This window comes from Mixophyes fleayi, chromosome 4 (genome assembly GCF_038048845.1).
Source record: "Mixophyes fleayi isolate aMixFle1 chromosome 4, aMixFle1.hap1, whole genome shotgun sequence".
Taxonomy (NCBI): domain Eukaryota; kingdom Metazoa; phylum Chordata; class Amphibia; order Anura; family Limnodynastidae; genus Mixophyes; species Mixophyes fleayi.
Genome location: NC_134405.1, coordinates 64,237,252 through 64,263,402, shown reverse-complemented (window position 1 = coordinate 64,263,402; position 26,151 = coordinate 64,237,252). Strand labels below are relative to the sequence as shown.

Genomic DNA, 26,151 nt, shown 5'->3' with positions numbered 1-26,151 from the left:
AACCATAGTATACATTTGTAATATTTCAAACAGTAAGTGGAGAAAATCCAGCTAAAGGGTGTAAATGTGATGCAAGTGGTGTAAATGTATTTTTTTTCATGCAGGAGAATACTGTCCAGACACATTAAACTCCCCTAATATCCCCACACCCATCCCACCATCACCACCCTAGAAGCACAATATGGTTTTGTAAGCTGCAAAAGTCATCATGGATATATTCCTAGCTCTAAACAAGAGTATGAGTTACACACAGCATGGAGAACAAGAGCATTGGTTCAGTGTACCTGGTTAATACATTTATTTTTTAAGGGGACAAACAATTTCAGAATCGCCCCTTCAAGATCTGGTGCTGGTCCTAGAAATCAGAGTAGAACAATGATGTAATCCATCATTAGTGCTGCTGTCAGATACATACAAAAATTATATTGCTATACATCTGCTGCACACCATGCAAATTCCTCCGCTGGTATTCAATATCGCAGGCCTACTCCTAAAATTACTGGGCTAAGCATATGTTACCTCATGCTCTATAGACCTTATGATTCACATGTACTCTGAGCCTGGAGCCACAGAACTCTTACAGATAACGCTATCTGCACCTATTTTATTCACTGTTTGTGATCTTTGGGGGGAATCCAATGGGGGAGGCAGAGGAAACTGCAAATAAGAAAGGTGGGTGCAAAAAAGGGAGGGTAGTGTACACACAAGGATTAATGGTACCACTGTATGTGTCAAACAATGTCAGTCCCAAATAGATATAGTGCACTAAAGGATCTTATTCTTCCACATATATCAATGTCTCGAGTAATAAACTTCCATAAAAGTTATGAATATCTTTTCCATAGAATGTTCAAAAAATGTGTCCCCTTACTCCAAAAGCACCACCACGATATATTCCTACTTCCCTCTAGTAGTACTTCTTTTACTTCTCCTCACCGAGATTTGTATATAAATGGGAGAGAACAGAAAGAAAAGTCGTGGTGTAATACCGTTTTCTATTTATTAAATTAAAAACATAAATTTGAACACTCACATTTAGCATTAAAAACCGTTCATAGAAAGGTATCTTTAGATGATCGAAAGTCCCCTTTATCTCTTCGACCATACGGCAGTGTCCGGCTTCAGTGTCGCAGCCACGATCGAATAAACCGGGCTTCAGAACACCCGGGGAAACTCTGCGGCGTCAGAGGGGGCGTGGACTTTTACGTGTATTCTTTTGATTGGGCCCAACGCGTTGTTACTATTGGAGATCATAGGCAAATCTCCCTGTGAGGTAGTAGCTGCATTCATATCCCTTTCCCCATCCCTCTTTGTGCTTGCCAACCGCTACATCTATCTGAAACTGCAAATAAGACTGAAGCAACAGAAGACTTGTAGCACTTTGCCTTGACTGGTGGATCCTGCTACCTCTTGTGTGCAATCACTAGGTTCAATCATCACAATGCCTACAGAATTTTCAGTGCAGTGTGATTACATCCATCCTGAATGTGGTGTAAGCAAAGTCTAACAAACTGCTTGTCTGGACAAGTTGTAAAGCTTCATTTCATCTCATTTTGTTTCAAATGCCAACTCTCTCTACGTATTCTTATCCTTCCCAACCCCAGAGTAGTTGGATATTTGTGTTTCACGGTTAACTTAATTTCTCTCCTTTTTTTTCAAGCACTACAATCCACAGATATATCTTTGCCACATTGATTAAATCCATCCCTAGTTTGTTGTGTAAAAATGATCATCAAAGCTCTTAATCTTGTTTTGACCACTGTGACCTTCATCTTACTGGCCTTCCAAGCCTCAGTGTTTTAGGCTGGGTACACACTACAGGTTTTTCAGCTGATTATTAAGCCAAACATCCGTAAACCGACTTTTCGGCCCGATATCGCAGTAGTGTGTACACTTACATGATGATTGACAGTCGTTCCAAATCAACGATCATCGGTATATTTGGTATAGACTCAAAATCAGGATCTCCATAGAGTTTACAGAGTCATGATCTTTTCAGCTGATGCCGGCAATTAACATGTCCCGTTGAATAGATGTAGAGAGTGCTGTAGATGGAATAATTTGTCCATTCGTTCTGAGACTGAATATTTTGTTTTAGAGTCACTAAAGCTAAATAAATTTGTAATGACATGTGGATAGCTGTAACAAGGTGCTTAATTAGCGTGATAGGAATGAACGAGTGACTATTGTACTGTCATTCTCTAATCGTCTATAAGACCAGATGAGAAGCACAGATCTGAAAGTAAATTGTGTATAGTGCAGTGGATTCCAAACCTTTTCAGTTCAAGGCACCCTTAGTTCCTCCATAATATTTTCAAGGCATCACTAAGCCAAAATAATTACCAAGTAGTCCCCCGCCTTGCTTACCACTGGCCCTGGCCGAGGCACCCTTGTGAGATCGCCGAGCCACCCGAGAGCCTAGGCACAAAGATTGGGAACCACTGGTATAGTGTGTACGCATGTATCAGCAGACTGATTGGCACTTCTGTCGTTTGTAAAATCATTAGTGATAACAAATTTGTCGAAAGTTTTTGTAGTGTGTACCCAGCCTTACTTTTGTAATTTTTATAATGAAGCAGCAAAATTAAAACTAATTTATTTTGCAAGTCTTTACTCAATTGCCTCAGGTTATCTTACAAACCATATCACTTCTAGCTACTCTCCTTCTGGTCTCCTACACCACAGTGACGTTAGTCTTAGGCTGGGTGCACACTATACAAAATTTCTCCCGATGCGATATCCATAACGAATTTACAAACAACTGAAGAAAAAAAAATCCCAATCAACATTTTAAACAATTTACCTTCAGATCTGTGCTCTTCATCTGTCACAACAATTGGTTAAAAAGATTGTGACTCTGCGGATTCCAAAAAAGGTCTATGGACACTGCCGGTCATGAGTGCAAACACACTGCAGAATTGGCATGACATCGTTCCATTGTTGAACGAAATTTTCAGTTTAAAAATCAAATGAAACAATACAATGTGCTTTGGAAAGATAATAGTTCATCATTGGAGCATACACACTAATGCAATATCGGAACGGTTGTTTATCATGTGACTGGCCTGATACTTGGCTGAAATCCCAGAAGTGTGTACCCAGCCTTAGGCTGTAGGCAGTGAGAGCAATTGCTTGTTGAGCCTTTGTCCCCATTCTTATGTCTATGGAGCAAATAGAGAAAGCCTCTTATCTGGTCAAAAGATGGCTGAAAATAAAATATTTCTGGTTTGGTCTGCACATGATTCAGAATAAATATATAGCTGTGAAAGTCCATATAAGAAGGGCTTCTCAGAATGCATTTTAGCCCTTGATCTTTATAATTCTTGGAAGGAGCAATACAATCAGCAACATGTTATGTTTTCTGATTTAAATGCTAATATATTTTTATACATTTTAAATATTCCTCTTGAATAAATAATAACATATAAAGCCTACAGAATAAGGATAGATTATAAAAAAGACATCAATCATGGAAAAAAGAGTAATTATATTGGACAGTTGGTCAGTGATGAAAACAGGGACATTTCACAAGACAAATATTTAAATCCCTGCACTGCCCCTGGAAAATAGGACAGTCTGGCAAATATAGGTGTCCCCCCTTCCACATGAAAGAGCGCCGGCTAACATAACCGTTGCCCAGTTGTACCATAGATATGTTATGAGTTAGAAGTAAAGACCATAACTGCTTAATAATAAATAAGATTCTTTTCAACATTATGTTACATATTGTCCTGGGGGCACAAATAAAATATGAAATCAATAGATATTAAGGTACGTGGTTTACCCTCAGACAAAATTGTTTAAAAAAACATTTGGTCAGTAAGCCCATGGGGAGGTAATTAGGTAAAGCTCCTCAGAGAGCCCACTGTCTAATAAAGGTATTGTACACACAAGTAAATCACTAGCTTGGAAATTGTTATTTAATTACTCAAGTGGAAACTAGTGAAAACCATTTACTGGGTAGCCAGAGAAACTTTTAGGCAAACCCAGAAGACATCAACTACTTATGTATATATAGAAAACATTAACTGCAAAGTATATTTCCTTATAATTCATGTTTTGAGAAACCAGGATGTCACTTTATACTTAGGGGCAGAAAAAGAATAAGGTGTGCAAAGTATAACTAGCCACTGTACATAGGAACCACCATTTGCACATACCTTTTGGAATTATACTTAAGAATGTTATAATTCCATCATATTTGATATGTAAATGTGCAGGAGGCTATGGCCAGTTTATCGAGTTATGTCTTTGTGACATATCCAAGAAAAGTTATGGAAGGTCAAAGATTTTGGATTACGTTTGGACAAACTATAATTTACAATCAGGGGACATTTCTTCCCCAACATTAGTATGTTCTGAATACATTCCCAATGAAAAATATTTAAATGTTCTGTGTATGAGAGAGCAAATTGTCAGCTCTTGAGGACTCAATCTAATTAAAGGACTGCCTGTTTTCATTCTGCCTTTTCCAAGGCATACAGTTTATGATACATAAGTGTTTATTTTCTGTAATTTCATCCCATTTGATTTATGAGTGTATTGCATTTTTTATTTGTATGTCATTGATTATATGTTCTTTGTTTTATTATATCCAAATTCCTTGTACCTTTGTGTGTTAAATCTAAAATTGAATAAATTTTGTTCTATAACAAATCCATTAGCCTTTTATGAACAATATTACTTTAGCATGTTAACCATTTCAAAGCTGATGTGTGTGAACTGTTAATCCGTATAATCAAGAGATAACATTTTAGTCCGTTTAAGCAAGAGATAAAAATGAGACAAAATGTAAACCAGTGATTATTTCTTACAAAGATATTTGCTGCTCCTGTAAAGATCTATAGAAAGACAGATTGTTCTGTTCTGAACGCCAATAACCCAAAAGTGCATACATGTCAACAGCATTCACCTGAACTAACGAATCAATAAGGATCAAAGTGATGCATAAGACTGCACAAGGCAGAAATACTCCAAGACAGAGGAACATGTGCCCCAAAGTAGACAGGAACCAGACTGGAGACTGAAAATTAAACGACCAGCATATAAAAAGCATAGTCTAATAGATGACAGAGTAGTCCAAAAATGTGATCATTGTGTCAACAAAAATACAAATATTAATTCTTTATTGGTTTTCCAAAAAATAATTGTTAAAGTATATACAAATATATCATCTGCCTTTGTGTAGAAGAAACAATAAATTGTTTACATCAACTTAACAGCGTCCTGTTTTCTATTTATACAATTCTAGATTCAATTATTCAGCTCTGTGTGCGGCATTTGCACAGTTATTATCGTTTGGTAGGATGCATTATAAACATCATGCGGAAAGAAGGGAAGAGGTAGAAAGGAACAAAAGGGGTAAAAAATACAAAAACATTGTTATCTTTAAGAGGTAGTTCTCACTTAATGATATTTGGTGAAAGTGATCAAAATGAATGATTTATTCTTTTTATTATTTAATTGATTGTTTGGTTCTTTTGGTTTAGGTTTTGGCTCGGAATATGCCAAGGGCTTCAGATGATATTAAATGAATGTGTGCAACCGGATGGATGCCATGTGTAAAGTCTTCTCCATTATCACAGTGGATGCTGCTTCAAGTTAACACTCACGGTGATCATTGGTGTTACACCTTGTTCCACGTAAGTGGTATACAGCCTCTGGCTGCATTCAGCAGATAGGTCACCAATATTTTGACATATTTTCCTCCAGACAAATTTGTGGGAAGTACATTACACAAAACAATCATGGGGCCGAATGGTATCTGTAAATCTGTCATCTTACTTATTTTTGTTATGATGAATATTTATCTAATATATAAATGCTTAGTGGCGTCTGTCTGTCTGTGTGTGTGTGGAAAAAAAAACAAGTTGCAGCGCCACCTGCTGGGCAGAGTTATTCACTGACCTACTAAATTCTTAGTGTGTGTGGGGAAAAAAATTCAAAAAGGGCTGAAATTTGGTAGGGCTCAAACTCATTTTCGTGAGGTAATTTTACCTCATGAACACACATGTGTAGAGGCTTGCGTTAGTGTGTGTGTGTGGAAAAAACTATTTTCTCAGAAAGGGCTCATCCAATTGACCTGAAATTTGGTATACTGACATTATTTGACAAAAAAATTAGAATAGTCAAGTCAGTTAACTTCCATCATCCCCCCTTCCCCCCGTGGGAGGGGTAGTAAAGGCTAAATTTACGAGTTGAGGGGTCAAACTCATTTTCGTGAGGTAATTTTACCTCATGAACACACATTAAAAAGGCCGCTTGCGTCAGGAACTAACGCTCTTCCCCTGAGGAGGCCTGGGCTAGGTCCAAATGCATGACAAGAACCTTTTTAAGACCTTAAGTAGCTTGATTTGACTAGAATGCATGAGTATCATGCACGGGTTAACTTGTATAAATATATATATATAGTCCCCTCATATATATTTTGTGTAACATCTAAGAGGGGCACCTCTGGGGTTGCCGCTAATGTCTTTTGCTATAATATTCCGTTCATGGATTGTTAATTAAGTCGATAATTCTTTATTCTCAATTAGTAATGTGTGTTAAGTGCTCTTTTTTCCTGGCCTTCCACTAGTGTAGTGTAAAGTGAGGTCACAGTGATTTTCTTGTTGCCCCAGCGGAGGGATTTCTCCCATTTTGATCTTTCCCTAGGTATGTCTGATTTATGAGTCTACTATGAAAACATAGCTAAGGTTATTAATGAGTCACACAAAGGCTTATAGTAGCAATTAGATACACCACTTAAAAGGCAACTCATTAATAAAGCCAGTTGAAACACGTAGAACTAGCTCTCTGGCAAGTAAATAGCAGCATCTATTACTACAGACATGACTGAGAACCACAGTGAGCCCCGGGTTCCTTGAGTTATATCGGTATCCTCAAAGAATGAGGGTGTTACCAAAAGCCAGGAGCTTTTTGTCCTGGCTGCAAACGTGTCTGCGGCTTTCTCCAGCCTCGGCAGCCATAGAACTGCAAGTGCCAGCATACCCATGGCTGCCAGAGCATACTTGTAGGATCACAGGAGCCAGCATGTCCTTGTGTCCAGGGCCCCCTTGGACCTGTAGGGCTACATTATAAAGTGCTACAAAATACACATACTGTATGAACAATCTAGTATTTTAAACATACACTCCTTCACTTTACAATTTATTGTACTCCTAAATCCTTAGGGGTCTTCTTCCTTCTTTTACCTTCTCCTCTTCTTTCTTCTATGGCAGACCAATCTGCTGTCAAAGTGGACATTTAGAAGTGGCGGTATGGAAACTGTAATGGGAATATAAGAGAATGGACTGTGATAGTTTTACAATAAAAGCAGTAGAAGTGGTGGTGTGACGTACCACCGTATATGACGTACCACCGTATATGACGTACCCCCGTATATGACGTACCCCCGTATATGACGTACCACCGTATATGACGTACCCCCGTATATGACGTACCACCGTATATGACGTACCACCGTATATGACGTACCACCGTATATGACGTACCACCGTATATGACGTACCCCCGTATATGACGTACCACCGTATATGACGTACCACCGTATATGACGTACCCCCGTATATGACGTACCACCGTATATGACGTACCACCGTATATGACGTACCACCGTATATGACGTACCACCATATATGACATACCACCATATATGACGTACCACCATATATAATGTACCACCGTATACCAGCCCCCTTCCACCACTGAGACCAATGGTAAAACCAAACCTCTCATAGATGAATTATGACCTGTTCCTAGTGGAGCCATCACAGCTAAAATACTAAAACACCAGAGGACTTATAAACATCATTACACATAGAATAGACTTTAGTCAGAGTAATTCTGGATGCAAGTTTCAGGGCCTTAGGGATTATTCTATTTACTAAGGTTATGCAGAATAATTTACATTGCTCTCTGGTGTTGCTTGTATGATCAACTACTATTTATTATTATGCCTTATGTATATTCAGTACAATTGTATTCTTTATCTAAATACATACAATAAAATCAAGTTAGAATTAAGTTCTTTATAGAGTTCTTTATAGAGCTGCATGATACTACATTTATATTAGTAATTTACTTATTTCCACTGCGTTTCATTTTAGGTGTATTAGGTGTGAATTGATATTGAAATCATTTATTGTCTATTTCATTGTCTCAATACAACACATAAAAACATCAGAGAAAAAGATATAATCAAAAGGTAAACACACACTGGGGTTGATTTAGATTTGATCCCAAAATGGGTGTAAATTACTCTTAAAAATAAGCACAAACAAACATAGCGTATTTTTGCCCATGCGCAGAGTGAAATACATCTTGAAATGAGTCTGACACTGCAATGGCAGCATATGCGCTAAGTCGTCATCATCAGCGTCTATTTGCTAACAGGCGTATGTGCGTCTCTGCAAGAACAACATTTGCATGACGCCCTTACTGTACTCAGATACAGTGCCCGCCCCTTCCCTCTTCCGATCCTGCAGTGTGTAGGGAATCACAGACAATTTCTTGACCAACTGCAGATAGTTCCGTAATCAGCGACTCCTTTCTGGGCATGTATATGTAAATGTATGATGTTGTCTCTACCTCTGCCACGCCATGCGGTGTCAGAATGTCAGTGGAATGGGAATAATGTGCTTTTAATGGAAAAGCTATAATAAACTTGTTTTACATGCTCCATATGACATTTATGTGTTCCTGTATCCAAGTGTATACAAAATTTATTGTTTTTTTTTTTTTTTTATTGAAAGCCTGGGAACGTGCAATCAAAAACCCAAAGTGCCCAAAAAAGGTGTAAAACCATAAAAAAGTGCACAAGGGGTACGGTACTGGCCCCTTCTTTAAAAAGAAAGGGCCCTGGTCCCCGACCCCCGGAACCAAAAAGGTCCCTTAGGGGGCAAGGGTCTTCAGACCCCCTTCGCTGCGAGGCTAGGGGGGTCCCTTTAGCCCCTGGGATCCACCGAAGCTTTACCCAGGGCTCAACAACTAGTCCACCCCCTAAGGGGAGGACCTACGTGGGTGTTCAGGGAGGCTGGAGCCTAAGGGCCACACAACCTCCCCTAGATCGTCTCGGGGACAGGAGCCCAAAAGGACCTACCCGTACCCAATAAAATCCGGAAACGTGAACACAAAAGAAAAAGTGACAAACGTGAAGAAAAATAAATAGTGCCGAGTGGGTACGGCCCCAGCCTAATGGCTGGGCTTGGTATAAAAATTTTCTCGCCCAGCCATAAGGCCGGGGCAAAGAATAGAGCGAGTGCTTAAAAGAAAGTGGTCAAAAGTGCATGGGTGCCAATCTAATCACGTGTTTAAGGTGCTATGACCAGTGATTTATGGCACCCCCGGGGTCGCCACTCCCGGAGGCACATTTGTCCCAGGCTTTCAAAGCAGCAATCCCAGCCCCTGGTCAGAGGACCAAGTGCAGCTCTGCCACAACTACACTTGATCTTAGCCAAAAGGCCGAGAATACAAAATTTATTGTTACATGTGAAAATACATATTCTCATTAAAGTATCATTTACTTCCTGATGTGACGTGTCCATGTATTTGATTTCATTTATGCGATTATTTTTAAAATACAAAGGCATACCAGCCTTATATTTATGTGTAATGATTGTACATATTATGGCCATTAAAACCTCTATGTGCATAGAACTTTTTTTAAAGTAATGGTATGAAGCAATTTACATAGATGTGTATTGCATATGTCTCCTAGCATTATTAGACACAGATGTCCACCCTGTCTAGACCAATAGAACAGAGCTGTGTATTGCATATGTCACCTTGGGTAATTTTTCACCTATATCCACCCTGTGTGTCTTCCAAACATCATAGATATGTAGTGAACGTTAATTGGTTTTCCCTTTATTTGAAGTCTATCTTTCTTGCAGGTGCACCAAATAAACCACTAATGTGTAATCAAGATCATTTATTTTCAAACAAGAAAACAAAGAAATAGCAGAATTTCTTTATTTACTAATATATTTACCGTTGAACACTACTGCACTCTAATATTACTTTCTCATATATTTGAAACAATTTCAGGTAATTTTTTTCCAGTTTGTGGAACTTTTTCTTAATATCATTGATGTTAGCCCTTAATTCTTTAAAATATTCATTCAGCTTTTCCATCTTCTCGACCACACCTTTTCCATTACCGGAAGTACTATTAATATTAGTGCATGTTGCATCCTTCTCTTCTTCCGAACTTTCATCAGATATGACAACGGTATCTATCTGAAGAAAGGACAAGTATTTAATTATGTTTAATGTCCGGACTCTCTGCGATGTCCGGATGTCCTTTCAGGACCTTGACAATCCTTTCAGGACCTCAAGGTCCTGAAAGAATGCCTTTCAGGACCTTGTCAAGGTCCTGAAAGGACATCCGGACATCGCAGAGAGGACCTTAATCGGGTTTCCAGCATCAGGATCAGACGGAGAGAAGACTCTACCGGACAGAGGAGTCATCTGACAGGGTAAGTGCTACTACCCCTGTATAAGACGCACCCAGTTATTAGACCCAAAATTTTGGGGAAAAAGGTGCGTCTTATACATGGGGAAATACGGTAACTTTTCGGTATTTTCACTTTTGACAGTCATAGTTGTGCTGGTCCAGCACTATCACCATCATCTGTATCGCCCTTGGACTCATTGTCTTTTCTATTTTAATGTCCGCCAATTGCGTTCCTTCTTCTCCATCCCCCTCCACTCCTCTATCACTTCTGTCACTCTTCTTCTGCACCTGTTTCTCATCTGCCATCTTCTCTTGTACCGCCGCAGCCAGACGGGCTACTCTATAATTTTATAGACGCAGACATTGGAGTTACAGTTGGTATGGACCAATCACAGCAGTTACAGATGCAGAGTGGAGCATTGTGGATGAGCATTCATTGGCGTATAATAACCACGTGTTTGCAGATGTGACAGAAATAATTTGCCCTGAACTTTTCGTAGCATACGAACGCGTACCACAAACATTTTACCTGAATTCATTGGTGTTACAGCAAGGTACGTACTTTACAACACAAGTAGGAAAATTCTATAGTGTGCACACAGCCTAAGTATAATAATATGCACCAAGGTTGCTGTGTGGCCCAGTATTTGTCATATACATTCTAGGGGTGTGCACCGGCCACTTTTAGTGTTTTGGGTTCTGATTAGCTTGAGGTTTTGGGTTCTGATTTGTTTTGCCAAAACACCCCACTCAAGGTTTTGGTTCTGATTTAGGGTTTTGGGTTCTGATTTTTTTTTAAAAGAGCATAAAAAGTGCTAAAAAACAGTTTTTTGTTTTTTTCTCACTTCTACGCTATTATTAACCTCAATAACAATCATTTCCACTAATTTCCAGTCTATTCTGAACACCTCACACCTCACAATATTGTTTTTAGGCCAAAAGGTTGCACCGAGGTAGCTGGATGTCTAAGCTAAGCGACACAAGTGGGCGGCACAAACACGTGACCCATCTAGTAGTGGCACTGCAGTGGCAGACAGGATGGCAGTTTGAAAAACTAGGCCCCAAAGAGCACACAATGCCAAAAAAAGAGGTGCAAGATGGAATTGTCCTTGGGAACTCCCACCCACCCTTAGGTTGTTGAAATAGGACATGCGCACTTTAACAAACCAATCATTTCAGCCACAGGGCCTACAAAACTGTGCCTGAAATGATTGGTTTGTTTGGACCCCCACAAAACGAGCTGGCAAAGAAAAAAAAGAGGTGCAAGATGGAATTGTCCTTGGGCCCTCCCACCCACCCTTGTGTTGTTGAAATAGGACATGCACACTTTAACAAACCAATCATTTCAGCGACAGGGCCTACCAAACAACTGTGGCTGAAATGATTGGTTTGTTTGGGCCCCCACACAAAAAAAGCTATTCATCTCTCCCTGTACAAACTAAACTGGCTCTACTGAGGCAAGATGTCGTTCTCATCCTCATCCTCTGATTCCTTGCCCCCTTCAGTGTGTACTTCCTCATCCTCACACATTATCAATTCGTCCCCGCTGGACTCCACAATCACAGGTCCCTCTGTAGTCTCTGGAGGCCAGTGCTGGTCTTGATTGAAGAATTGATAATTAATTTTTATGAACATCATCTTCTCAACGTTTTGCGGAAGCAACCTCCTTCACCGCTCACTGACCAGGTTCCCCGCTGCACTAAAAACTCTTTCGGAGTACACACTGGAGGGGGGACAACTCAGGTAAAATAGAGCCAGTTTGTACAGGGGCTTCCAAACCCCTGCCAGTAAGAATAAGGACTGTCTGACATGTCTACTTGGATGGTGTCAGCAAAGTAATCCTCCACCATTTTTTTAATGGTGACAGCATCCAATGCAGCGACAGTAGACATGTCTGCAATGGTTGGCAGGTCCTTCAGTCCGGACCAGATGTTCTCAGCATCCCCGCCAGCAGGTCATTTATGAAATCTCAGCTGTTTCCTCGCAGCCACAGGTGTGGAAGAAAATGAAGGAGGAGCTGTTGGCATGTCACGGTCCTCTTCAGAGGACAATCTCCTGACCAGCAGGTCTTTGCACCGCTGTAGACTTGTGTTCGCCGGAAACAGAGACACAACATACGCTTTAAACCGAGGATCGAGCACGGTGGCCAGAATGTATTCCTCTGACTTTAAAAGAGTGACCACCCTCGGATCCTGGCAAAGCGTACGAAGGGCTTCATCCACAAGAGCTACATGCTTTGTGGAATCGCAATGCTTTAACAGCTCCTCCCTCACTTTCTCCAGCTGCTTCTGCAACAGCCTGATCAGGGGAATCACCTGACTCAAGCTGGCAGTGTCGGAACTGACTTCTCGTGTGCAAGTTCAAACGGCTGGAGAACCTGGAGAACCTTGCACAACACGGAAATCAGTCTCCACTGCGCTTGACTCAGGCGCATCCCCACTCCTTTGCCTATGTTGTAGGTGGCTGTGTAGGCTTGAATGGCCTTTTCTGCTCCTCCATCCTCTGCAGCATATAGAGGGTGGAGTTCCGGCGTGTCACAACCTCTTGTTTGAGGTGATGGCAGGGCAGGTTCAGGCTTTTTTGATGTTGCTCGAGTCTGTGGTAGGCAGTGGCAGAATGCCGAAAGTGTCCAGCAATTTTGCGGGCCACCGCAAGCATATCCTGCACACCCCTGTCACTCTTCAGGTAATGCTGCACCACCAAATTTATTGTGTGAGCAAAACATGGCACATGCTGGAAATTGCCCATATGTAATGCCCGCACAATGTTACTGGCGTTGTCCGACACCCCAAATCCCCAGGAGAGTGTAAGTGGGGTAAGCCACTGCGAGATTATTTCCCTCAGTTTCTTTAAGAGGCTGCGTTGTGCCTCTTATTAAAACTGGTGATACACAACGTTGCCTGCCTTGGAACGAGCAGGCGTTTTGGAGATGCTGCTACTGATGCTGCTGTTGCTGCGGAAGGCGATGCACCTACCCAGTGGGCTGTCACAGTCATATAGTCCTTAGTTTGCCCTGAACCACTTGTCCACATGTCCGTGGTTAAGTGGACAGTGGGTACAACCGCATTTTTCAGAGCACTGAGGACACTTTTTCGTACTTCTCTGTACATCCCGGGTATCGCCTGCCTAGTGAAGTGGAATCTCAACGGGATTTGGTACCGGGGACACAATACCTCCATCAACCGTCTAAATCCCACTCCACTTATGGCGGACACCGGACGCACGTCTAACACCAACATAGCTGTTACGGCCGCAGTTATCCGCTTTGCCATAGGATGACTACTGTCGTACTTCGTGCTCATGGCAAACAACTGTTTTACGGTCAACTGTTTAGTGAAAGACATAGCGTTCTTACGACTTCCCCTCTGGGAAGATGACCGACTACCAGCAGCAACAGCAGCAGCGGCAGTAGTAGGCGTAGCGCTGCAGGATCCTCCGGAAGAATCCCGGATTGAAGAGAACTCAGTCATGCCGGTGACATGGCCTGCAGGACTATCTACAATCGAGATCGAGGAGGAAATTGACGAGGAGGGTGTTGCTGGTGTGGATACAACAGGACCAAGGGATTTAGGTGTCCCTGGACTGCTGACGGTCCTAGCCACAGTTCCTGAACTAAACACTGAATTATGAAGGTTATTCAGTGACGTATAAGGGAGGATGTCCCTACGTGGCCAAGATCCTTACCTCTGCTTATTTGAGCTTTACATAAGGTACATATGGCCATACATTTGTTGTCCGGATTGGGATAGAAATAATTCCAGACCGAAGAGGTGGATTTCTTGGTCTTCTGGCCAGGCATGACGATGGGCTTTTTCTTCCCATGGACAACAACTGTTTCCCCCCCTGGTGCCTCATTTAAGATAACCACATCAGCATCCACCTCGTCAAGTTCCTCCTCAGCGCCATGCAACATCAATATCCTCCTCCCGGTGTACAACATTCACACCTTCATTAGCCAAATCTGTAACTGGACTGTGGGTGATCATTCCAGCATATGCAGAGGGCGTGCTGCAAATGGTGGAAGGATTCACCTCTTCCCGTAGAGTGATGGGAAGGTCAGGCTTCGCAACCACCAACACCCTTGGACTCGCCTTGGGGATTTGTGATGCCATCTCTTTAGAAGGCAGAGTTGTTTGCTGTGTTGTTGATGACAGCTTAACTCTCTTAAATTTTTTAGAGGGGGGTGAGGAGGAGGGCTTAGATCCTTGGGTGAAGCTGAACCACTAGTCATGAACACGGGCCAGGGCCTAAGCCGTTCCTTGCCACTCCGTGTCGTAAATGGCATATTGGCAAGTTTACGTTTCTCCTCAGATGATTTTAATTTTCTTTTTTGCTAATTTTTGTGAACTTTGGGTTTTTGGATTTTACATGCCCTCTACTATGAGATTGGACATCGGCCTTGGCAGACGACATTGATGCCATTTCATTGTCTATGTCATGACTAGTGGCTGCAGCTTCAGCATTAGGAGGAAGTGGTTCTTGATTTTTCCCTACTTTATCCTCCAAATTTTGGTACTCCATTATATGCAGCACAAGAGAGCGTACCCCTAAACCACACACACTCGGCAAAGCCTTTAAAAATTATATGCGGCACAGGAGAGTACCACTGGACTGGAGATATACAGCAGAACCTATTTTTTGGTACAGCAGGAACAGTGAACGTAGTTTAATATCCAAGTAATAATATTTCTGTCCTGCAGGAACAGTGAATGTAGTTTAATATTGAAGTAATAATATTTCTGGACTGCAGGAACAGTGAACGTAGTTTAATATTGCAGTACTAATATTTCTGGACTGCAGAAACAGTGAACGTAGTTTAATATTGCAGTACTAATATTTCTGGACTGCAGGAACAGTGAACGTAGTTTAATATTGCAGTAGAAATTCCTTTTTACTGCAGGAACAGTGAACGTAGTTAGATATTGCAGTAGAATTTTTTTTTGACTTTTTTTATAATTCTTTTATAATTTTTTTATAACAATGAACTTAGCAGGACAGAGCACAGGACACAGCACTACTGGACTCAGCAGGACAGAGCACTGGACAAAGCACCACTGGACTCAGCAGGACAGAGCACAGGACAAAGCACCACTGGACTCAGCAGGACAGAGCACAGGACAAAGCACCACTGGACTCAGCAGGACAGAGTGACAGGACACAGCACCACTAAAAAACCCAACCTCCCGCTTCCCTGATCAATGCCCGACTGAAGATGGCGGCGGCAAGCGGGGAATTTATACAATCCGAGTCTCGCGAGATCCGACGGCGGGATTTAGAGTCAGAGCCTCGCTTTCAGTGTTTCTCCCCGCCGGAAATACCCGAACAGTGCTCGGATCGCCCTCGGATTGCGATAATCCAATCCCGCTCATGTCTGATACATTCATGATGGTATTTTAAAATGTCCTATTTCATTAGAATCAATCTTTCTTTATGCAGGCGGACTAAGAGCCTATTAAAGTAATTTTATCGTTTTCAAATAAGCATTGCATAGGCGATTGTATTGTGTTTCTAACGCACAAAGTGATTTATTTTAGCAGATGTAAATAGCCAACAATTCAATACATTATTATATTATGATACAGTACAGTACAGCCAATACCAAAAGATACATACATACCGCTGCGCTTCGCTGCGCTAACCACAGGCCCAGAGGACAGTAATTCAACCTTGAATACTGGTTCAGAGTAGACTGAGACTGGTGGGAGTGCAGCTATGATTATATATACAGTACAGTGTTACAGAGTGAACAATAGAGATGACGTAGCTTGTTTCTATAGGTCCAGACGTTGGGTGGGTCCAGGGTAAACAGGTCATAGGCTGATTCAATCTAAGGAATCCAAAGGTGGGGGTCGTCTCTCCAGGGGATGTGAGCATTTCATAGCCAGCATCATAGAAAGGTTTATTCCCTAATATCAATAACTAAAGTATTGTGATGTGCGATCTCTTCGCCGACTGCACCGGACAGCTGCTGATGAATAGGGTTTTAATAGGATACTAGACATGCCACCTTTCCTATTATCTGAACCATATATATAACTGAAGTGCACATATTATCATATTATATAAACTAATAATAAACCAAATACTATCTGCTCATAAATTACAGTGTAACAGAACCAATATGAATATGAATTATATAAATAACTAAATGTTGTAATGCGAGTGTGTACGTGCGTATTTTACTGCGCGATCGCCGTATGCCACGTGTAGCGTGGCATACTGAGTGCAATCGGCCAATAAAACAATATCAACCAATATACTTTCGTTCATCCAATTATACGACTTCGGCAAGCCACGTTAATAAGGTATTTAATTAAAGGCCTGATACTTGGAGATGGGAAGTATCCAAGTATCAGGGGATTGTTGTAATTCCCCAAAGTCTGGTATACCCAATTGAGAACAGATATGGGATACTCATGGCCTGCTTTGCTCATGTCATATGTGAAAAGCGTCATGTAAACTTGAGCATCTGAGTTGTAGATAAGACCATAGACTGTATCCAGCTTTTATGAGTAAGATAAGAGTAAAAGTCTGCCAAACCTTCAGAGTATATCTATTAAATGTGAAGCCAGATAAAATAAAATAAATCAGGAACCTGTAGTCTGCCTGTAGAGGATGGAGCACTGAGGCTTCAGTAGCTAATTCTCTGTTATTAGATGTTTTCCCATTAGAAGAGGAGTGTTTTGTCTGATTGTTATTGTTACTGTTTCCATACAAGAGCATAAAATAAGGGGAGAAAGAGGACACCCTGTCAGGTACCATTAAAAAATTTAAACTATTTAGAATAAGACCCATTAACCTGAGTGCTAGCAGAAGGGTATGAGTTCATGCCGTAACATGTTACAGAAATCTTCCTTCAAATCCAAAACGTTGAAAGAAGGAATGCAGAAATTCCAAATAATACGATCAAGTGGCCGCACTAACGGTTTAAATAAAGGTTCAAACAAATAAAAAAGAATGTGCATCCTTAAAACAGTGACCAGCACCAGTGTTTATAGGGGATACAGAAACATGGAGTCACTGTGTAAAGGTGTCCTGTACCAGGCTCTCCACAGCTGGGCAGGCCATACTATAACAGGGAGATGCGCACCCATGGGGTTCCCTTATAATGTACTGTTGTCTGATCAGCACAGGGCGGAATTCTTTTAGGACAATCAGACTTGCAAAAATGATGCAGGGCCCCCTGGGGAAAACCATCCCTATGCTGTATAGCGAGATCTCTTCCTGACTGCCGCCAGAGGTGGGGTTTGGGGTAATAGAATAGTGCTTTTAGAACATCAGACCCCAGAATGTCCTGGCAGCCAGGGCCCACTGGGCATATTGGTCCACTCTATTAAATAATAGTAAATTAATATACAGGTTATTTTCAGTTAGTCTCTTCCTTAGGTCCTTCAATGTAATCATAAGTGTGGTCAGTGAAGATTGAGGAATAATAAATAGGGGTTCTAATGCCAAATTAAATTCACTACCAGTAACAAATGTACCCTCCCATAAAAACACCAACATTTTTTAACACTTTAATCTGTGCCTGTACTGGACGAAATGTAGGACTTTATCAATTTTACCAGAATTAAACATTTACCGGCTGCTTTAGCGAAAAGATATTATCATTGGAGTCTTGTTAGGAGGTCCGAAATTGTACAGTAATGTTCCAAGAGAATAGGATGGCTATCCGTTTATCACATCTACAAATATTGGGAATATGGGCTTTTGGAATTCAGGAGCATTGGAACCCCAGAAGTGGATTTCTTGTAGAAATAGTTTCAGGAAATATTCTGCATAATATAGTAAAATAAAACAATAAAAGTATATTTATGAGACTTAGCCACAAATTAGGTAAAAGAACACATGAGGAGAACACAGAAGGATAAGAACAGACACAAGACAAATGAGATACCATCTCAGACAGGCATTTTGCACCTCTGAGTTTGAGCTCATTCCTGCATGTTTCCCTGGAGCAGATTTGTCTGGATCCAGAGCAGCAGTCTTCTTGCTATGCAATGTGTGGACCTAGATGTTCCAACTTCCAAACTTGACACTTACCAGCTGTGTGTACGGTCAGTAGTACTTGGTATAGTCCAGTCCATCTCCATTCAAGTGAGTCGTTCCTTTCCCTTTTATATATGCATAGTCTTCTAGTTTAAGCACAGTATTTGGTTAGGGCATTGCAGTATTTGAACACCAGTTTGTTAGTTAATTGAAAAATAAAAGAAGACAGAAGAGTTGATGATGGCATTTTCATAGGTCTTGTGTAGTCAACTTTTTCTGTTACATATCAATCTGACACTCATTAAGGCAATGCGTACCTGGTCAATTTAGTCCTATTTCATCACCAGTCCAAACTAGTTTGATATTTAGAATCCCATTTTATCTTTCTACTTTGCATTCAATTTGTAAATAATATGGGCAATGACACTTCTATCCCTACAGCCTATAACTCCTTATTTACCTGTCCTGTGAAGTGTGTGACTCGCTCAGAATTTATAGATATTAGAATATTGCCCCAGTCTACAATTAAGCAACTGCACATAGATAGCCTTCCAGCCATCATGAAAATATACAAATAACCAATATATATTCAAAGTAACAGCAAATAGACCCAAGTTTGGGGACTGTGTGGATTTGTTTTGTCTTTCAAATTCTCACATTAGTTTAGTATGTAGGACAAATTTGATAAAACTGTGTGCAAAAGAAATACTGAGGCAACCCAGTCCTGGTTCTGGACAGCAATCATCCATCTTTTGCTCATATGAGCCATTAACTAGTGCATGGAAGCACAATATGGGTGTATAACTTAAGGAGCCATCAGGAGGCTATCTGGTGTCCTACAGAGGTTATCTCATTGATAGTTCTAGTCAACAATATCATGGTAGCTACAGAGATCACAGCTAAGGTGACTCCATCAAGCTGTGGCTTGTGAAACAGTAACCAATAGAAAGACTGAGATAACAATGTAGGATGCTTCCTCTATATGCACAGTTATATCTGTGAGGTCAATCCTTGTAAACATAATACTTATTTGTTCATATATTTGCCTTGATGTGCAAATACTTCCCACATCCACGGTATTGGAGCAGATGACAGGCTGGAAAGTATTGACTTTGGCAGTTAGCTGCTCTATATTTTCCAAATTTCCAATCAGGAATGGTGGCAGTACACTCTCTGCAGGTTGGTGCCCTGTCACTGTGACAAGGAGTAAGAGGTGAGAAGTGAAGGAGAATGGAAAGTGATGGGAGAAAAATTAAAAAAAACAACAACATTCTTCCACTGATCATAGTTCCTTGGTTGACTCTACGTCTGCCCACACGAAGTGTATGATGTCTTTCTGGAGAAGAACAAAATCTGGAGTTTAGGTGGATATGGGTAGTGACTGAAGAGATAAAGTAAGCAGGGAAGTATATTCATTATAATGGCCTTGATGCTTCCCAGCCAGGATATGGGGGCAAAAAAGTGCAGGTGAGAAGTTCCAGTTGGAGTCTCCTGGTAACCCCAGATGGAAACCCTCCCCCCCCCGAGGTGCACAAGGACCCCCAGTATGTAAGCATATAACTGTAACATGAAACACATTCAATGAATCAACCAGAGAGAGCTATAAACATGAATGATAAACTTTCAGATAAACAGCATTAAGTTTAAGACAAATTGAACAGCCTATTAAACCTTCAAGGAGGTCAGAGGAGCAAGGAAGGGAGTAGAAGTTGAACATGATGACTAGCGTCTCTAATATGCAGCTGCATCATGACACACTTAAAGCGTATCTTCCTGTAGATACATTTAACATAATATTTTGAGATGTACATATATGTGTAACTCAAAACGTAAATGTTCCATTTTTGCAGCACAAATTTTACGTATATAATTTGGAGGAAAATTGTCCAATTCTAAAAGACCACCTAAATGTTGATGATGGCTCTTTGTTAAAGATCCCAACCTCTCTTGTATTACAGTATCATCATCATCAGCTATTTATATAGCGCCACTAAATCTGCAGCGCTGTACAGAGAACTCACTCACATCAAGCAGAAATGCTAACTACTAAGCCACTGTACAGTATGGATAAAGATGAAACATGTAAAGCTTGTGGAGATTCACTCTGTTCCTAAATGATCCCCAGATGTATATTCCAGTCAGTGAAACACATATAGGAAGAAAAGAACATTTCTCAAAGAAACAGTCAGAAAGAGTTGCAAGAGAAAACAATGAACTTTTCAAGAAACTGCATTAAGACATAAACTTTTAAACTTTTGCAGAGGGCATAAAATAAACTGTGTGGAGAAGTAGTGACATCCGATAAGATTGTGTTCTTGTTTCTGAGAAATGATGAAATCTTTCTGAGGTATGAGATATGATCCTGTTCCATTTCTATTCCATGTAGGTGTTCAAGTGTCTGCTTAGATAATGTTTTGGATCTTGTCGTGAGTTGAGCAATATGAATAAAGCTGTAGGATTCAGTCAAATTGTGGTAGCAGAAAAACAAGTTCTGGGATGTTGTGGGAGGTTATTATATTCTGCAATCTGGTGTCATTTCATAAGAAAACATTGAATATAGAGAGGGTCTGTTTAATCTTCACGCATTGGAGGGTTACTAGCTATGGCAGCTCAATAAAGTGAGTGCAGAAATCTCTGTGTTGCTGAGTCTCTCTCCAAGGGGAATGCCCAGTGTTATTTGATCTGCTGGCATCTCAATATACCAGTCACATGTCTATGAGCCAATACGAGATACCCGACAGGGTGCCAAATCTGCGTAGACATATATTGTTGTTGCTGTGAAGAGAAAGCTATCAGTTGGGGCATTGCTACCATGAGTACCATCCCCCTCTCTCAGGGGTGGCATAGCACTCTCTGGGCATGGCCCATCAGGGAGAATACCAGCTAAGATAGTATTAAATAGCACTTGAAGGTCAGCATGTAAATCTGTTGTTGACACAGGGATCCTTTGTATCTTATGTTATTTCTGTGGGATCTGTTTTCTAAGTCCTCCTGATGGTCCATTTAGGTAATCAATCCGAGAGTATAGTTTTACTGTCATTTTTAGTTCTAGCGTTTGTCTCCCCCTACTGCTCAATATAGGTCTGTATGTGTTGGACTTGTGTCACCAGGGCAGTGATATCTTTACATAAGGATCATCACTGTCATCATTGTTCTTTTATAAAGAGCCAAAAAACACTGCAGCACTGGACAGTCAGTATAACAGATAACACAAAATATAACTCATATACAGAAAAAGAACAAGGTCATACAATGGTGCTGGAGGATGTGCAGACATGAGACAGACGCTAGAGGGTAGTGAGAGCTTACAATCCAGATTGGGCTGTTTTAGCAGCCTTAGATTGTAAAAGCTTTTCAATCTGTCTCTGAGGTCTTGTTTGCTAGTTACCCCGGACAGCGCATTTTCATTGTCCTCCTTGGAGTGCCACGATGGGGCGCTAACTTGGGACTACATGGATGATTGCTGACGTCTTTAGAAGATCTCACAGGTACTTTGAATAGGAATAATGACGGCAGCTGCTGCACCCTTCTTTTATTAGGAGCGGCAATGGGTATTTGCACTACCTTACTTGCATGTTGGGACCATAAGGTGGGAGATACTTAAGATAGAATCTCTTTCTGGATATCTCTTTGCTCTGGATTTTGTAAGGTGCTGTTATGGACACCAGCCTCTGCGGGCTTCCTGATCTGATAACTTATTAAATAATTAAACAGTCTAACAATACATCATCTCATATTTTGTCAGGACACCGCTCCTTACTACCTTTACCTGTCAGAAACCGCAGTCTGTGCACTCGTGGATTGGAAGTCACACAGGATTCTAGCAATTCAGTTTTGCACTGGCCTAACCCTAAGGTAACAGATCTAACTGGTCCCTTCCCTAACACAGGCACCCATTCCCACACCTCTCCTCTGTCACCATCTACATATAAGGCCCGTAGAAATCTTATGACTTAATTATCCAATTGCACACTCTGCGCTTTGATAGCTAAAAGAGTTAACACTTCACACACTGGTATTTAAAGGGTTAACACATCCAAGCAATCAATCTCTTCTAAACAGGCAGTGAATAAGGAGCAATAAGGACAGTACTTATTAAATCTTATATTTAATATACGAAAAAAGTACAATGCCTACAGATTTTTAAAACAAACAATGATAGATAACACCATACAGCAAAACATGTAAAATAAAAAGGAGAAAGTTTCAGAATATAAACTTACATACAAGTAGTATAATCTGCGTCAAGGGAAATTGTCTTGGAAGATGGACAGCAATGTATCAATGTATTGATTTCGCAGAAGTCTGATAATATCTTGTAAGTGGTCTGATCTTTTAAAGAAACTTTTCACCTCTCCCCTCCTACAGGGGTTGGTCTCCAGAAGAGGCCAGCGACACAGTTTTACAAGCACAATTTCCTTGTTTAATCCCCGATGCTAAATTTTAACATATCTTTTCTGGGGAGTGTCACACAGACCTAAGTTTATCATTAATAAATCCAATACAAATTTACCAATCTACAGGTACCAAAAAGGAACAGATCGATTAGTTGAGCTGATATTCATTTCCTCTTATTCCCTGCGTGACAGACAGCTTTATGTGATGTATGGGATGCCCTTCAGCATTCTATTTATGAATTATTGGTTGATCACTAATTATATTGATTGTAAGTGGCATTTTGGAAATTGAATTATATTTGCCTAAATAAAATACAGCAAGCCATCATGTGGTCACAGAGCCCATGTCTCTTTGTGTACGACCCACATGCTGGGATGATTCCCTAAAGTCTCTTTAGGTGTCAAAAACCATTCCAATAACAGGACATAGCTCATCCCATGAGGTCTTTGAAGCTGTTCAGTTCCCCTTGTTATATGTAGTTCTCAGGTCTGCAGGGCCACCGAATAAACACAGGCCAGTATTTCTGGCCTCACATTTTACACATTGAGTTAGATAATTAACCCTGTGAGAGCAGGGCTTTGCTTTGAATTCCCTTGCTATACAGTGTTTACAATGCAGTCCCTTATGATTATGCTATAGTCACAAGTTATATTATGGGGAAATCCTTCTAACTGTAATTCCTCCCTTTTCACTGCAGTGGCTATCAATATCTAGTAGTGCATCTAAAACCTCACATTCATTCCCTAAGGAAGCATGAGCAATAGTGCATACCAGTATGTGTTATAGTGGTAAGCAACCTAGCTGCCCACTTAACTGAGATGAATGTACAAGTAAGATATCACTTACCGTGTGAGCTATATTTTTTTCAAAACTGTTTGGTTTACGTTGTTTTTGAAGCTGGATAAAGCAGATTATGTTTCCGATTGTGACTCAAGACCAAACTGTGACTCCAGACAAAGACACAAGTATATGGGTAGATGGGATAGACACATTCCAGTAAAGGTATTGTACACACTTTCTGTAAATGCTGATCCCATGTCCCTTTAGCAGGGATCAGTGGCAGAACTTCTGGGCAGCCACCGTGGGCTGCATGGTAACTTAGTGGTTAGCACTTCTGCCTCACAGCACTGGGGTCATGAGTTCAATTCCTGACCATAGTCTTATCTGTGAGGAGTTTGTATGTTCTCCCTGTGTTTGCATGGGTTTCCTCCGGGTGTTCAAGTTTCCTCCCACACTCCAAAAACATACTAGTACATTAATTGGCTGCTATTAAAATGACCCTAGTCTGTCTGTCTGTGTGTGTTTGTGTGTGTTAGGGAATTTAGACTGTAAGCTCCAATTGGGCAGGGACTGATTTGAATGAGCTCTCTGTACAGCGCTGCGGAATCAGTGGCGCTATATAAATAAATGGCGATGATGGTGATGATGATGAACTTTGAAAAACAAAAAGAGTAGATGCTCAGTGCTGTAGAGGGCAGTATAAGATTGGTTGTGAATGTTTCAAACGTATGGATCAGCAGAATATACATATACAACTGCTTTAAAATCGATCTCTATATTTAACCGTAGTCAGTCGTCTGACACTTTAAAGGAATGTGATGTTTTCTGTCAAGGAGAACAGCACTTGATTGGACATGAGTCGGAGGAGGTGACAAATATCTGATTAGCTATGGCAACCCTTTAAACATTTGCCTATATAAAAAATCTAAAGACATATTGTACATGGCTAGAAAACAGTTGAGACGCTTTCAGAGTGTCTGCCTCTGATAAAGTGAAATTCAGCTTATCAAGAATAAAAGGCACTTATATCAGAGAACTGTGTCATGTTTCATCAGCCATGTGCTGCACTATTTACACAGTGTCCTTTACATCCCATTAGTATTTTATGTCCTTGCAGTCACTCACGTCCTGGATTTAATTAAAAATAACAGCCTCTGTTTTTGCATTATGTACACATTCACTATTCTTATATTCATCCTAATGGATTTGCTTGTTTATTTAGCAAATGTCAGAGTTCCAGGAAGCTCCAGGTGTTTTAAATTTACCTTTCGTGTTCTATTCCTAATGTATTTTTCTTCTTGGGGGCAGTCCCATACTGAACATCTCCCCCCTCTCCCCCCCATCAAGTAGCTGCATAGTGATGATTTTTTTTGAGCAGCTTTTTAGTTTGTCTTGTCCTATATAAAATATAGGGTACAGCTCTCATACTATAGGACAATTATAGAAGATGGCTTCATCCACCACGAGGTATAGGATGAAGGTATAGCATACTTAAAAAGGCGCCTGACCTTGCATAACAAGGGCACGGTTTGGGCAGATTTGGGTTGTGACCTTCCCCCCAACAGGAGTTTTGGCAAGGCCAATACTGCACCCACTGGGATGGGGGAAGTTGGGTCTTGGGCCCTGGTCAATGGACCCAGGCTTACCGGGGATGGCTCTGGTGGCTGTTCCCTCCCCAGGGTCCAGCCACTTATTAAATGTCTTGTTTTTGTTGTGGACGAGGCTTTTTTTGGCAATCACATTGATTTATTACATACTTACTCCCAAAAGGGACTCAACTTTGTAACATAATTTTTCATTACAGAATGTCCAGGGTCCGGCTCCTGGTGGAGTGGGTGTTTGAGATATTATCCAAAAAATGTGCTGTCCTGCAGAGCCCAACACCTGTGCAAAGAAATATGTGTCCTCCAGAATTTTTTGTGGTCAAGGGATTTTGAAGACATTCTACCCCACAGCATTAAATTAATGAGAAATCAAAGAGTACATGGACTGCTACTGGTCGGATTAACCGGATAATTATTATAGGACCCCTGAATGAGAATTGAGTTGGCAATACCAGAAACTTTAAGTTGTAATAAAATTACTTGTCTTTGCTATTACTATCATAAACATTTATTTATAAAGCGCAACATGGGGTCTGCAGCACCGTACAGAGGGAAAACAACAGTACAAGGTATAACAGTACAATACAGTAAACAAATAACGCTACAACTCTCAATACAGCTTCTGGTGTGCAAGGCTTATATTCAGCGCAGGCTGAAACCTGTGCCCATTAGCGTGGGTGCAACTAACAGGTTTAGAGCCACTGAACGAGGTACGAAGACAATGGAGGAGTGGAGTCAATGGGTAGAGAGCCCAAGGATGAGGTGCACAGTGTAGCTGGTGAGCAAAGGCTATAGGTAATGAGAACAGGAGGGAAGAGGGCCCTGCTCACTAGAGCTTACAATATAAAGGGAGCTAGCTAGTAAGAGAAAATAGAATAGGGTGGAATAAAATAAAAAGAATAGATCGGTAGATAGAAAAAATAG

General features: G+C 40.8%; 1 protein-coding gene across 2 annotated transcripts in view; it reads right to left on the bottom strand.

Moving 5' to 3' along the window:
• Window positions 1-7,105: 7,105 nt before the first annotated feature.
• The window catches only part of POLM (DNA polymerase mu), a 60,782-nt gene continuing 41,736 nt past the window's right edge, over window positions 7,106-26,151 (bottom strand). Inside the window, exon 13 of one of the 2 annotated variants that reach the window (XR_012691208.1) lies at window positions 7,106-7,266. The gene's annotated coding sequence lies outside the window, so the exon portion shown is untranslated. Of the gene's footprint in view, window positions 7,267-10,223; window positions 10,240-26,151 lie in introns of those variants that run through there. The other variant, XR_012691209.1, reaches the window with a different exon arrangement.